The following is a 14,613-nucleotide window of genomic DNA, read 5'->3' as shown; positions in this document are numbered from 1 at the left end:
CTGGGCCAAAACCAAACTGTTGGCAGGATTATATATTTTTTTCCCTAGAAGGTCTATAGAATACTCCATTTTCTTGCTTTTTTCTGCATCTAGATGTTTTGTGCATTTCTTGGTTCATAGCCCCATCCTCCACCTTCAAAGCCAACATTTCATCTCTCTATTCTTTCTCCTGTACTTACATTTCCTTCTAGCTCTCGTCATTCACTTTTAACAACTCTTGATTACATTAGGCCCACCCAAACAGTCCAAAATAATCCCCCTCTCAAAAGCACTGGATTTATCATCTTAATCATGTCTACAACCTCAATTCTCTACTGAGATGTAACCTAACATAGTCACATAGGTTCTAAGGATTATGATATGGATATCTTTGAGGGAGGAGGCATTATTTTGCCTACCAAGTATACTTTGTCAGTTTGACTCCAAAGTGAGATTCTTTTTCATATCCAAATTTTCTTGTGTCATTAATTAACAAAATTCTAGTATAATAAGGTCAAAGGAAAAAAATTTTAATACATAAAAGTCAGTCATATCTCTATATATTAGTGACACACAATTGGAGAATATGAACTCAGCATAATGTTATTTGCAATAGTCCTTAGGAACATAAAATACTCAGGCCTTGGAGTACAGAATGAAGCAGGGCAAAGGATAACAGAAGGAAAAAAAAAAGGATAACAGAGTTTTGCCAAGAGAACACACTGGTCATAACAAACACCCTCTGCCAACAACACAGGAGACAGCTCTACACATGGACATTACCAGATGATCAATACCAAAATCAGAGTGATTATATTTTGCAGCTGAAGATGGAGAAGCTCTATGCAGTCAGCAAAAATGAGACCTGGAGCTGACTGTGGCTTAGATCATGAACTCCTTATTGCCAAATTCAGACTTAAATTGAAGAAAGTAGGGAAAACCACTTTTAAAAATAAATAAAATCCCTTATGATTATACAGTGGAAATGACAAATAGATTCAAGAGATTAGATGTAACAGACAGAGTGCCTGAAGAACTATCGATGGAGGTTCATGATATTGCACAGGAGGTGGTGATTAAGATCATCCCCAAGAAAAAGAAAAGCAAAAAGACCAAATGGTTGTCTGAGGAGGCATTACAAATATCTGTGAATAGAAGAGATACTAGAGGCAAAGGAGAAAAGGAAATACATACCGATTTGAATGCAGAGTTCCAAAGAATAGCAAGGAGAGATAAGAAAGCCTTCCTCAGTGATCAGTGCAAAGAAATAGAGGAAAACAATAGAATGGGAAAGACCAGAGATCTCTTCGAGAAAATTGGAGATACTGAGGGAATATTTCATGCAAAGATGGGCACAATAAAGGACAGAAACGGTAAGGACCTAACAGAAGCAGCAGATATTAAGAAGAGGTGGCAAGGATACACAGAAGAACTATACAAAAAAGATCTTTATGACACAGATAACCATGATGGTGTGATTACTCACCTAGAGCCAGACATCCTGGAATGTGAAGTCAAGTGGGCCTTAGGAAGCATCACTACGGACAAAGCTAGTGGAGATGATGGAATTCTAGTTGACCTATTTCAAATCCAGAAAGATGATGCTGTGAAAGTGCTACACTCAATATGCCTGCAAATTTGGAAAACTCAGCAGCGGCCACAGGACTGGAAAAGGTCAGTTTTCATTCCAATTCCAAAGAAAGTCAATGCCAAAGAATGTTCAAACTACTGCACAACTGTATTCATCTCACACGCTAGCAACGTAATGCTCAAAATTCTCCAAGCCAGGCTTCAACAGTATGTGAATCAAGAGCTTCCAGATATACAAGCTGGATTTAGAAAAGGCAGAGGATTTTCATTGGAAGGACCGAGGCTGAAGCTCCAATACTTTTGCCACCTGATGCAAACAGCCGACCCATTAGGAAAGATCCTGATACTGGGAAAGATTGAAGGCAGGAGGAGAAGGAGATGACATAGGATGAGTTATTTGGATGGCATCACCAACTCGATGGACATGAGTTTGAACAAGCTCTGGGAACTGACAATGGACAAGGAAGCCTGCTGTGCTGCAGTCTATGGGATTGCAAAGAGTCAGACGCGACTGAGTGACTGAACTGAAATAAAAAATGACATATAAAAATTTTACACTGAAAACTAAAAAACAGTGCTAAGAGAAATTCAAGAAGATTTTTGAAAAAATTGAGAAGTACACTATGTTTATAGATTTGAAGACTGAATATTATTAAGATAGCAATACCCTGATAATGATCTATAGATTCAGTACAATTCCAATAAAAATACCAGAGAGACTTTTAATAGCAATGGGCAAACTAATTCTAAAATGTGCAAAGCACTCAAAACAGGACACATTAGTTATTTATAGTCAAAATTAACAAAATTCAGTTGAAAAAAATGAGCTTCTTCTACATTTCAATAAGTATAGTAAAGAGAAGGCAGTGGTATGATGAAATGATGAGATATATCTGAGTTCAAATCCCTGCTCTGTTACTTACAACTATCTCACCCTCACTATAGCTTCTGGGGAGGGAAAGGAGATGATGGATGCTTACAATTTAAGAAGACACCCAAGGAGGCCTGGATATAACTCACCCCTGCCTTCTCCTCACTCCTCCGACCCCCCAGCTAAGCACCATGGTATTGAGAAGCACTGTTCTAAATAAGTCCATCAAATGACACTGTGCTATTAGACTTGGAAGGGAACAGGTAATATTATATTTACCCAAGTTGCTCATGTTCAGAAAGGGAAAGAAAGGCTCAAATAGGGTAAAGTGGCTTGCTCAAGATTGACCAATATCAAGGTAACTGTTATTTATCAAAGTCAGGCCAAAGTCCAACCCAAGCTACCAAAATCTGAGTAAAATCCCCAGATCTGTTACTAGCTAGCCATGTGACTCAAGAATGAATGTCTGAAATTCAGATCTCTTACCTGAAAAAGTGAGGGAAAATAACATCCATTTTTTTAGAGATACTTTGAGGGGTAATAATAATTTTTAAAGTGTTTACCAAATTGCTTGACACAAAGAATTCTCAATGACTGTTTTCTTTCCTCTTTCCTCCCTCTCCTCTGTACCTAGTTGTGTGCTGTGTTGCCCTTAGTCTCTCAGTTGTGTCTGAATCTTTGCGACCCCGTGGATTGTAGTCCATGAGGCTCCTCTGTCCATGAGGATACTCCAGGCAAGAACACTGGAGTGGGTTGCCACACCTTCCTCCAGGGGATCTTCCCAACCCAGGGATTGAATCCGTGTCTCCCACATTGCAGGTTTCCTTACCTGCAATGGTTAAGAATTCTTTACCGTCTGAATCACCAGGGAATCCTATGAATACTAGAGTGGGTATGAGTAGCCAATCTCTTCTCCAGGAGAACTTCCTGACCCAGGAACTGAACTGGGGTCTCTTGCAAAGCAGGCACATTCTTTACCAGCTGAGCTACCAGGGAAGCCCAAAGCTGACCTCTCCTTAAATGTATACTCTTAACATGGGCATTAGTTAGAACTTTTGTTGCAAGTAACAGAATTCTATTCAGATTAAGGTAAGTAAAAACGGGGTATCTGCTATAAGGATAGAGAAGATTATCATGAAGACCCCAAAGTCAAGATCTCAGCCAGGCTTCAGGAAATCACCAGAACCAGAAACCATAAAGACCCCTCTTTCCTCTCCCTTTTCTGCTTATCTCTCTGCATTAGCTTTTCTGTCAGGCTCTTTCTTCTTGATACACATGATAATAGAAGGTGGGGATTCCAGAATTAATGACAGATTTCTTCCATTTACTGGCCCAGACTCAACCATAGTTTTTAGTCTGAATCCTAAACTTTTGGGAAAGAGAATCTGGCTGGCTGGTGGCAGAGAGGGCTAGGAGAATCACAAAATATAAACTGCCTGCCAGGACCCACCATTCAAGCTTAAATGAACAGTTATAGGGGGTCCTTGCAAATTGGGTAGAGACAACTTAAAAATCTACTACAATATGCTGTCAACTTGCTAGTAGATAATCTGAGATGAATCCCCATCATGTTTGAAAGTTTCCAGCTTAACAAATAGCTTAGAGAGGTATTGCCATAATGGTAATACCTTGTCTATCAGTGTGGGTATGTTGACAGTTTAGATTTTTATCTATTTTCAAAGCTCCCTATTGATTTTTTTAAATACCCAGAGTCATGGTCACAGAACAAATTTTCTCAAATCTCTTTCCTTAACTCAGTCATGAGGAGGGTGAGATTGGATAGTCTTACTCTTAAAACCTGGGCTTATGGAAAAACTGTTCTTAAAAGAATCATCTTATTTTAGATAGGCTTGGCTCTAAAATAAAAGGCCCCTTTCATGGAGTTGCTTTGGAAAGCTGCCAAGAAATATACAGTATCAGGAAAAATACTGGCTTAATGTTTTTCAACATTATTCATCAGTTATTCCCAGAGTCCAGTTATTAAAACTCTCCAGCTCAGCAGTCTGGTTTTCTGCTTGTAGACATAACTGCCTTTCTAATGAATGAATTACAGGTGAGCTAGCCATAGAAAAAAAATGTTTTTGGTAGGCTCTGGCATGGTCTGTTATTGGCGAGACCAATTGCCTCTTCAAGTTTTAGATTTCATAATTTTCTTATTAAAACCATTGATTTTAGTGGAAAATTAAATGAACAACATGCTTTTCTAATGGATGTAAGCTTATCCTATGCAAATATCAAGAGTCATGCATTGCTTCAAGTATGGCCCCAGTTTATCACCAGTAAAAAACAAACAAAAAAATAACCCTTAACACAAGTCTCCTTTACCCCAGATAACATCAGCTCTGATTTGAAGTTTTGCTAATAATAAGCAGAAAATACTGCTCAGAAGTTTCATGCTCAATTCTGAAGCAGCCCATTCTTTCCATAGTCTCTGCATGTTTAGTTCTAAACTGATTAAATTGAAAATTATGAGGGTTTCCCAGGTGGCGCTAGTGGTAAAGAACATGCCTGCTAATGCAGGAGACATAAGAGATGTGGGTTCAGTCCCTGGGTTGGGAAGATCCCCTGGAGAAGGGCATGGCAACCCACTCCAGTACTCTTGCCTGGAGAAGCCCATGGACAGAGGAGCCTGGCAGGCTATGGTCCATAGGTTCGCAGAGTCAGATGTGACTTAGAATGCATGTATGGCACAGGTATTCCCCCACTTATGAATGATGACATTAGTGTAGTCTAGCTGGAAGCCCAGATTTTTCATGTGGATGCATGAGGATGATGAGCTGATTGTGAAGTGGAGTTAATTCAAGGAAACAGGAAACATGCCCTTGCCTTTTCTCTGTAGAGTGGAGTGAAAAGTCCATGTATGAGCTTGTGTATCTCTTTTTTTCCAAATAGGATCAACCCACCATGCTCTACGGTCCTTTCTTTTAACTCCTTGTTCTGAGACGATCTAGAGCCCTATCAAAGAGGGCAGTGACTTCAAGCACAACCACACTAAGCTGGAGTTATAATACTAATATCAGGTAAGCACAGAGCCCTCTTCCCAACTAACTAATGGGAAAAAGAGCAGTTAAAATGTTGTGTAGAATAATATGACAGTCAGTTTACATCACCTTTTTCTCTCTACTATGTCAGCCTTTATTTTTAGGAATTAAACCTTTAGAAATGTCTCCTAGAAAATGTTTGCTTGATTATATCAGAGTTTTTATTTTGACAGTTTTTAAAAGGCAGAAAACTTAAGAACAAAGTGAAGTGTCCATAACTGGGGCAACAGATAAATTATGGTACATCCATAGGCTGGAATACTAAGTGGCCAGCAAAAGGAATTTAGTACAGACATACACAAGGACATGAGAAAATGTCCATAATATTTGGCTAAATGAAAAAATCAAAACAGCACATATATTTATGATTTAATTTTTATAAAAGAATACATTACTATGGACTCATGTATGTAATTTTTACATACCAAAAGAGCCAAAGGATACACAACAAATTGCTAACAGCGAAAACTTGGTCTATAATGAATGGAAAAGAACTTACACTTTTAACTCTGTATATTTTGATATTATTGAATTTCCTACCACTAGAAGACATTATTTTATAATTAGTAAACAAATATGATAGGGTGTAGAATTTCATTTTAGGATGATGAACGAGTTCTGGAGATAAAAGGCACTGATGGTTGTACAACAATGTGAATCTGGGAATGCCTCTGAAATGGATACTTAAAAATGGTTGAAATAGTAGATTTTATATTATGCATATTTTACCACAAGAAAAAGATGGTGTCCTTTATAAGGGCACCTCCATTATATAAGTAATGGGCAGTGGTGGCCTCAAAGATGAGTCACTTGTTCTCAGGTAAGTTCAGGTAAGATGAGTCACTTGTTCTCAGGTAAGTTCAGGTAAGTGAGCCTGGACCTACTTGTAAAGTGTGGTGATGCCAATGAATTAGATAGTGTCCCTGGAGTTACACATGTCCTTGAGCAACCAGGATAATATAAAAGTCACCTTCCACTGTCAGCATCACAGAAGGGTTCCCTTTGGTAAAGTAGATATTTAGGGACAGGTTCTTCATGATATTTCTTATGTATATCATCATAACCACAACCCCCACCCCCTTCCCCACTTTAGTAATGACTGTTTTTTCTCTTAAACATGAGCCTACCAATAATAATGTAATATGTTACACCTTTGTACACAGTTGACTAACCTCATTTTATCTTATTAGATCTGTATTGGAATTCCTTAAGAATCCATATTAAATGTCCTGACCATTTAATTGTATGAAATTATACCTTTCAAGTTTACATAGTATCTATAAGATAGAAAGAAATGAGGGTCCAAGGCCAATCTATACTTATAAGACAAAGAGTGTCTTTAAGTTAAGTGAACCAGTCAGTAAACATTTATTCATCACCTACTATATGAGTTAGATAAGACATACCAAGGAGCATAACACAAATGTCTAAGCTTAAGAGGCTTATACTATATACAGGAAATATCAAGTATACAAGCATTGGATTGCACTGAACTGAACTGAAATGAATTCGATTGGACTGGGTGGAATTGGATTTTTTAAATTTGATACAACAAACATTTAACACCCATAAAGATGTTGCACTGAGCAAGGTAGCATAGGTTTGAAGAGGAGAATAAGAACACTATAAAACATGCATCCTCTCAGATTCACAACTGAGGAGAGAGCAGGAAATGAAGTAAGTGAAATGCAAGACATAATGTACTAGTGGTACAGCAGAGTTATAAATCCGAATTGTGACGAGGATAATCATTCTCTATGTGGAGACCAGAGTAGATGGTGGGAACAGACCCAGGATGGAGGGTGGGTGGTATTCAGGCTGAGGGAACAGACTGAGCAAAGGCCTGGAGGGGAAAATGTGCCAGAGTGTTCAGGGAACAGAGTAGTTCAATTCATCTAGAGCACAGCAAGCAGGATGGGGGACAAGGCTCTCTGCATGAGATAAATTAGGGAAGGGAGATCAGGCCAGAGCCTCAAGGCACTAGTGAGGAATCACACATTCCAGGGGCTGCAGAGGCTGATGGGAACTTAGTGTTCACCTAATAAAGCTTTTATCCACAGGAAGCCATCACCTCTCACCCAGGTCACTGTATTAGCTTTTAACTGTACTTTCCATTCCCACTCTGGTACCCTCTAATCCATTCCCCACACAGCAATCAGTGTGGTCTTTTTGAAACTGCAAATCAAGTCATGTCACACTTCTGCCCCAGATTTCTCCTTTGTTTCTGAGTTCAAAATGTTAACGTAACCTCGAGGTCCTGCAGGGTAGAAGTTCCAGCTCCCTGACCTTGTGTGTGCATGCTCAGTTCTTATCTTTCTCATAATGCCTTGGTCCCCCTCAGCTGCTCCTTCCTGATCCTTACTGCTCTGCAGTGTCTCTGTGCCAAGTGGGATGATGGAAAAATACCAAGTGGCTAACACACAGCTATGGAACAAAGTAGGATACGCAGGCAGGTATGAATGCATGCAGGAGTGAATGAATGAAGGACATCACCAAAATTCATCTCAAGGACCATTCACCCTTACCACTTACATCTACTGGGCAAGAACTCCCGGTTCTGCCCAGAGAGCAAAAGACGAATAGGCACAGGTGAGAAAGATTCTGGGGAAGGTCAGGAGGGGTTTAGAGCAAGAACAAGGCCATTGCTAAATTGACCTTCCACGAGTCCATTCTGGATAAGAGATGTCAGAAAGGTGGATACAGCCTGAGACAATAGCCCAGGCTGACTAGGATCCAAGGGAGTGTGAGAGACATATGTTCACAAGACTGCAGTCAGAGAAGGAAATGTTAAGATCACAGCAGAGAAGTCCTGCTCCAGGTGGCTGCAATAGAGAAGAAAGTTGTAAAGAAGCAAGGTCAAGAAATTGTTGGACAGAGAGCTGTCACCAGGGCTAAGAGCTCACCTATTTTTGGTACATATAACTGCAATCCCACACTTATTTATTGACTTATTTGCTGTTATTTCTTTTTTACCACCCCAACTAGATTATAGTCCCCTCAAAGGCAGGGACCAGGCATGTTTAAGTGTGATATCTAGTGTCTAGCATAATCAGAGATGCTTATTGAATATCTGGAGGATAAGTGAATAATTGAAGGGTTAGGGTTGCTGACTGAACCCCTCTCTCATTCATCCTTTTATATTTGAAATTTATAGAAGTTGTGCGGCATGAGTGGAAAATATTTGAGAATTGTATAGACATAATTTTACCATGTTATCAAACTCTGGATTATATACAATTGTTTGTATTATTATTTGTTTAAATTGTTCTTTCTACTCTGAAAATGCACAGTCCTTGAGGGCAAGAGTCAAATTCTATATAGCGCTTCATTTCTATCCTCAGAGCACCCAGAGAGTGATAGGGAAATAGTATGCAGATGCATAGCAGCCTTGAGGGGAGGTTTTACAGTTAAACAGACTTTTGTATTTAAACAAAACTGCTTCTACCAGTGATCTTTATATCTTCATCTCAGTTTCTGTGTCAACAAAACAGGGATAAAAACCAGGCTATGGCTCCCAGGGTTGATGTAACGCTTAAATGAGATAACTATATAGTCATACTGGCGCCAAGTATATAGCATTCCATGCATGGTAGCTAAAGGTAAAATTAATTTTTACCTGTTGTTTAGACTGCGGGAGCTGCGGATGCATTTAGGGTTTGTCATTGCTTGCGTCAATGATACACTCATGCTCCTCTTGGTAAGTTGGTTGAAAGGAACATTTCCTTTCCTGCTTTGCCTTAGCAGAAGTGATTCCAGCCCAGCACCACTCTTCCCCAGGACCAGTTTGGTCTGCCTGCTCTGGCAAAGGATGGGGGTGGTGCCCATGACCTCAGGGGCTGATCTGAGTGTGCACAACTCCATGCTGCCCTCTGGTGGTGGTATTTCGGGCTGCCTCCTGTCTGCATCGGACTTTCTCAGTGCTGTGCTGACAGAAAGGTACAAAGATTAACTACAGAAAGAGCACCAATAAGGAGACTCCCTGAAAACTACAGGGTGGCAATGGGGGTGGGGGTAGGTGCGGCTGGGGGGCTGTGCACTGTACCAGCTGTTCTGTTTGCCTCAGTTCCTCTTAACACCATCTCTACTCAGGCTACTATGAGGATGTCTAGTCTCAGTTCAGTTCAGTCACTCTGTCATATCTGACTCTTTTCTACCCCATGGACTGCAGCTCGCCAGGCCTCCCTGTCCATAACCAACTCCTGGAGTTTACTCAAACATGTCCATTGAGTCGGTGATGCCATCCAACCATTTCATCCTCTGTCGTCCCCTTCTCCTCCTGCCTTCAATCATTCCCAGCATCAGGGTCTTTTCAATTGAGTCAGTTCTTTGCATCAGGTGGCCAAAGTATTGGAGTTTGAGCTTCAACATCAGTCCTTCCAATGAACAATCAGGACTGATCAACTAGGATGGACTGGTTGGATCTCCTTGCAGTCCAGGGAACTCTCAAGAGTCTTCTCCAACACCAAGTTCAAAACCATCAATTTGTTGGCACTCAGCTTTCTTTAGAGTCCAACTCTCACATCCAGACATGACTACTGGAAAAACCACAGCTTTGACTAGATAACCTTCGTTGGCAAAGTAATGTCTCTGCTTTTTAATATGCTGTCTAGGTTGCTCATAACTTTTCTTCCAAGGAGCAAGTGTCTTTTAATTTTAGGCTGCAGTCACCATCTGAACTGATTTTGGAGCCCCCCCCAAATAAAGTCTCTCACTGTTTCCACTGTTTTCCCATCTATTTGCCATGAAGTGGTGGGACCAGATGCCATGATCTTAGTTTTTTGAATGTTGAACTTTAAGCCAACTTTTTCACTCTCCTCTTTCACTTTCATCAAGAGGGTCTTTAGTTCTTCACTTTCTGCCATAAGGGTGGTGTCATCTGAGGTTATTGATATTTCACCCAGCAATCTTGATTCCAGCCTGTATTCATCCAGCCCAGCATTTCTCATTGTGTACTCGGCATATAAATTAAACAAACATGGTGACAATATATAGCCTTGACGTACTCCTTTTCCTATTTGGAACCAGTCTGTTGTTCCATGTCCAGTTCTAACTGTTGCTTCTTGACCTGCATACAGATTTCTTAAGAGGTAGGTCAGGTGGTCTGGTATTCCCATCTTTCAAGAATTTTCCAGTTTGTTATGGTCCACACAGTCAAAGGTTTTGGCATAGTCAATAAAGTAGATGTTTTTCTGGAACTCTCTTGCTTTGTTGATGATCCAACAGATGTTAACAATTTGATCTCTGGTTTCTCTGGCTTTTCTAAATCCAGCTTGAACGTTTGGAAGTTCATGGTTCACGTCCAGTGGAAATCTGGCTTGGAGAATTTTGAGCATTACTTTGTTAGTGTGTGAAATGAGTGCAATTGTGCCGTAGTTTGAACATTCTTTGGCATTGTCATTCTTTGGGATTGGAATGAAAACTTTTTCCAGTCCTGTGGCCACTGCTGAGTTTTCCAAATTTGCTGGCATACTGAGTGCAGCACTTTCACAGTATCATCTTTTAGGATTTGAAATAGCTCAACTGGAATTCCATCACCTCCACTAGCTTTGTTCATAGTGATGCTTCCTAAGGCCCACTTGACTTCACATTCCAGGATGTCTGGCTCTAGGTGAGTGATCACATCATCGTGGTTATCTGGGTCATGAAGGTCTTTTTTGTATAGTTCTTCCGTGTATTTTTGCCACCTTTTCTTAATATCTTCTGCTTCTGTTAGTTCCATATCATTTCTGTCCTTTATTGTGCCCATCTTTGCATGAAATGTTCCCTTCATATCTCTAATTTTCTTGAAGAGATCTCTAGTCTTTCCCATTCTATTTTTCCCTCTATTTCTTTTCATTGATCACTGAGGAAGGCTTTCTTATCTCTCTCCTTGCTATTCTTTGGAACTCTGCATTCAAATAGGTATATCTTTTCTTTTCTCCTTTGCCTTTCGCTTCTCTTCTATTCACAGCTATTTGTAATGCCTCCTCAGACAAACATTTGGCCTTTTTGCATTTCTTATCCTTGGGGATGGTCTTGATCCCTGCCTCCTGTACAATATCATGAACCTTTGTCCATAGTTCTTCAGGCACTCTGTCTATCAGATCTAATCCCTTGAATCTATTTGTCACTTTCACTGTATAATCGTAAGGGATTTGATTTAGGTCATACCTGAATGGTCTGGTGGTTTTTCCTACTTTTAAAAATATAAGTCTGAATTTGGCAATAAGGAGTTCAAGATCTGAGTCTCAGTCAGTGCTTGGTCTTGTTTTTGCTGACTGTATAGAGCCTTTTCCATCTTCGGCTGAAAAGAATATAATCAATCTGATTTCGGTATTGACCATCTGGTGATGCCTTGTGTTGTTTGAAGTGGATGTTTGCTATGACCAGTGCATTATCTTGGCAGAATTATATTAGCCTTTGCCCTGCTTCATTCTGTACTCCAAGGCCAAATTTACCCATTAATCCAAGTATTTCTTGACTTCCTACTTTTGCATTCCAGTCCCCTATAATGAAAAGGACATCTTTTTTGGATGTTAGTTCTAGAAGGTCTTGTAGGTCTTCAAAGAACTGTTCAACCTCAGCTTCCTCAGCATTACCCATCGGGGCATGGACTTGGATTACTGTGATACTGAATGGTTTGCCTTGGAAAGGAACAGAGATAATTGTTGTTTTTGAGATTGCATCCAAGTACTGCGTTTTGGACTCTCTTGTTTACTATGATGGCTACTCCATTTCTTTTATGGGATTCTTGCCCACAGTAGTAGATATAATGGCCATCTGAGTTAAATTCACCCATTCCAGTCCATTTTAGTTCACTGATTCCTAAATGTCGATGTTCACTCTTGCCATCTCCTGTCTACATTGGACTTTCTCAGTGCTGTGCTGACGGAAAGGTACAAAGATAAACTACAGAAACAGTACCAATAAGCAGACTACCTGAAGACTACAGGGTGGTAATGTTGGGGGTCTGTGCACTGCACCAACTGTTCTATTTGCCCTAGTTCCTCTTAACACCAACACTACTCAGGTTACTAACTGGATGTGTAGTCTACACCAATGAAAAACTCAGTATCTTAAAGAGTTATAAGATTTCGGAGCTCATGGAAGTGGTTCAGAGGCTCTGAGAAGGGCAGTGTCTAGCTTTAGATCACACAGCTAAATGATGACATTGGCTTCTTCAGTCCTGTATAATAGCCACCTGACAGAACATTTTCTTTTTGTAAGGAAAAGTCAAGGTGCCCAGCATAAAATAAAATTTCCTACAGGAAGGCTTCAGCATTGTCTCAGCTGAAATTTATCTAAACGGTCGTTGTATACCCAGGAGTCATCTTCATTTCTTCCCTTTCCCTCAAGCTTCACATCCAATAAATAGGCAGACCCTTTGCTTCCCATATCATATATCTGCTCACTATTCTCCACCTCATCTGCTTCAAGTAGCACCATGCACTATTTCTTTTGCTTGGATGACTACAGTGTTCTCCTCATGACTCCCTCCACTTTCCTTTTCTCCTATCTCTTTCATAACTCTCTGTCCTCTCAGGAACTGGAATGAGCTGCCGTTAGATCACAGATCAGTCCTGTTAAAACCTTTCTCATTGCATTTGAAAAAAACAACTGTTTACCATGCTTTACACATCCCTATGTGACTTCAATCTCACAGCACACCTGTTTCTTCTCAGTTGTCCACATTCCAACCAATCTGATCCCTCTTCCTTTCCTCCCAAAAGGCTAGTCTTTGCCTTGGTATTTACTATTCTCTCTTCTTGGAATATTCTTCCTTCTCTTATGGCTAATTCTGCCTCTTCCTTCATCTCTTAGGGAAGCCTGCATTAACCACTCTATTGGAAGCAGCCTCTCTCCCCTCTACACTTTCATTATTATTGATCATGTTTCTCAATTAATTTCCTTCATGACACTAACCACTATTTGTAATTATCTTCTTTCTTTGCTTAGTGAATAGAAGTAACTTCCAGAAGAGTAGAGCTCTTGCTTTCCCACTGCTATATTCTCATGTCTAGTACATAATAGATGCTCAAAAGGTGCTTCTTGTGAGGAGAAACAGCACTTCAGATCTTGTGAAACTGGCTAACTTTCCATCACTTGCAGCTGCTCCTCTGCCCTGTCCAACCATTTGGAGCCATCTTAATCAGACTGTCCTCTGATGTTGGCTGGCTAAGTGAATGAGCATGTATAAGAGATCTCATTTCCCCATAGCATGCCTTGTGTGCATGTTTATACATGAACAGACTAAATTTTACATATTTACACAAATCACATTTCTGCCTCTATGTAATTTACAATAGTTAGTGGATTTGTATTCCTTGTTCTTCACTGCAAGTCACAGTAACAAGATTTTGCAGCACTAAATGCCATTCCAGTACATTAATACAAACTTGATATTATGTTTGTTTGGTGACAGTTCTTTCTGAAACTAGGCATTCAGGTATTATAGCCAAGAAAATAAAATAACTGAATCGGGAAATAGACTGTAGTTGCCTTTAAAAGTAATACCAGAAATCAGTTTGTGTGTGTGATCCTTCTCTGGTTTCACCTACAGAACTGACTGGAAACCGGTCCTTAAGGGTGAGTAATACAAATTAAAGTCATAAGAGTCAGAAATAATGAACCAGTATGAAAATAGGCTGGGTAGGAAAGTATGCCCATGTGAAAAAATAGACATTCCAGTAAAGAAATATGCAGAAGCATATTGATATGTACACACAGCATCATGTCTCGTTTTGAGTCAGTAACAATAATCTGGTTATGCAAGAGTGATATTTTAGTCAGATCTGGCCCCTTGTGTAGAAGGTGCTGAATCACCTGCCTGGGGGGAAGCTGCAGACATTTAGCACTTTCACAGACAGCAGTGAGATAACAGAATTACAGTCTGGCTCACTAAGCACACATCACTTGGCTGTGCCAGCTCTCTTTAGAGTGAAGAGGCTTTCTCAAATGTCGACCACAATTTACTCTCCCTGCACCATTTTCCTGGTATATTTAGATCCTTCTCTATGGTATATGCAACATGAAAAGAGTGTAAGTTGAGAGGGGAAAAAAATGGACCTGATGACAGTCTCCTAGATTTGTTTAATGCACCTTATTAGCCTACCAATAACACTAGAGTTTTACGTCCTGGGTTTTATCTTCTAA

Source organism: Capra hircus, chromosome 7 (genome assembly GCF_001704415.2).
Source record: "Capra hircus breed San Clemente chromosome 7, ASM170441v1, whole genome shotgun sequence".
NCBI lineage: Eukaryota > Metazoa > Chordata > Mammalia > Artiodactyla > Bovidae > Capra > Capra hircus.
The sequence above is the reverse complement of the archived record's forward strand: the minus strand, read 5'-3'. Positions refer to the sequence as shown.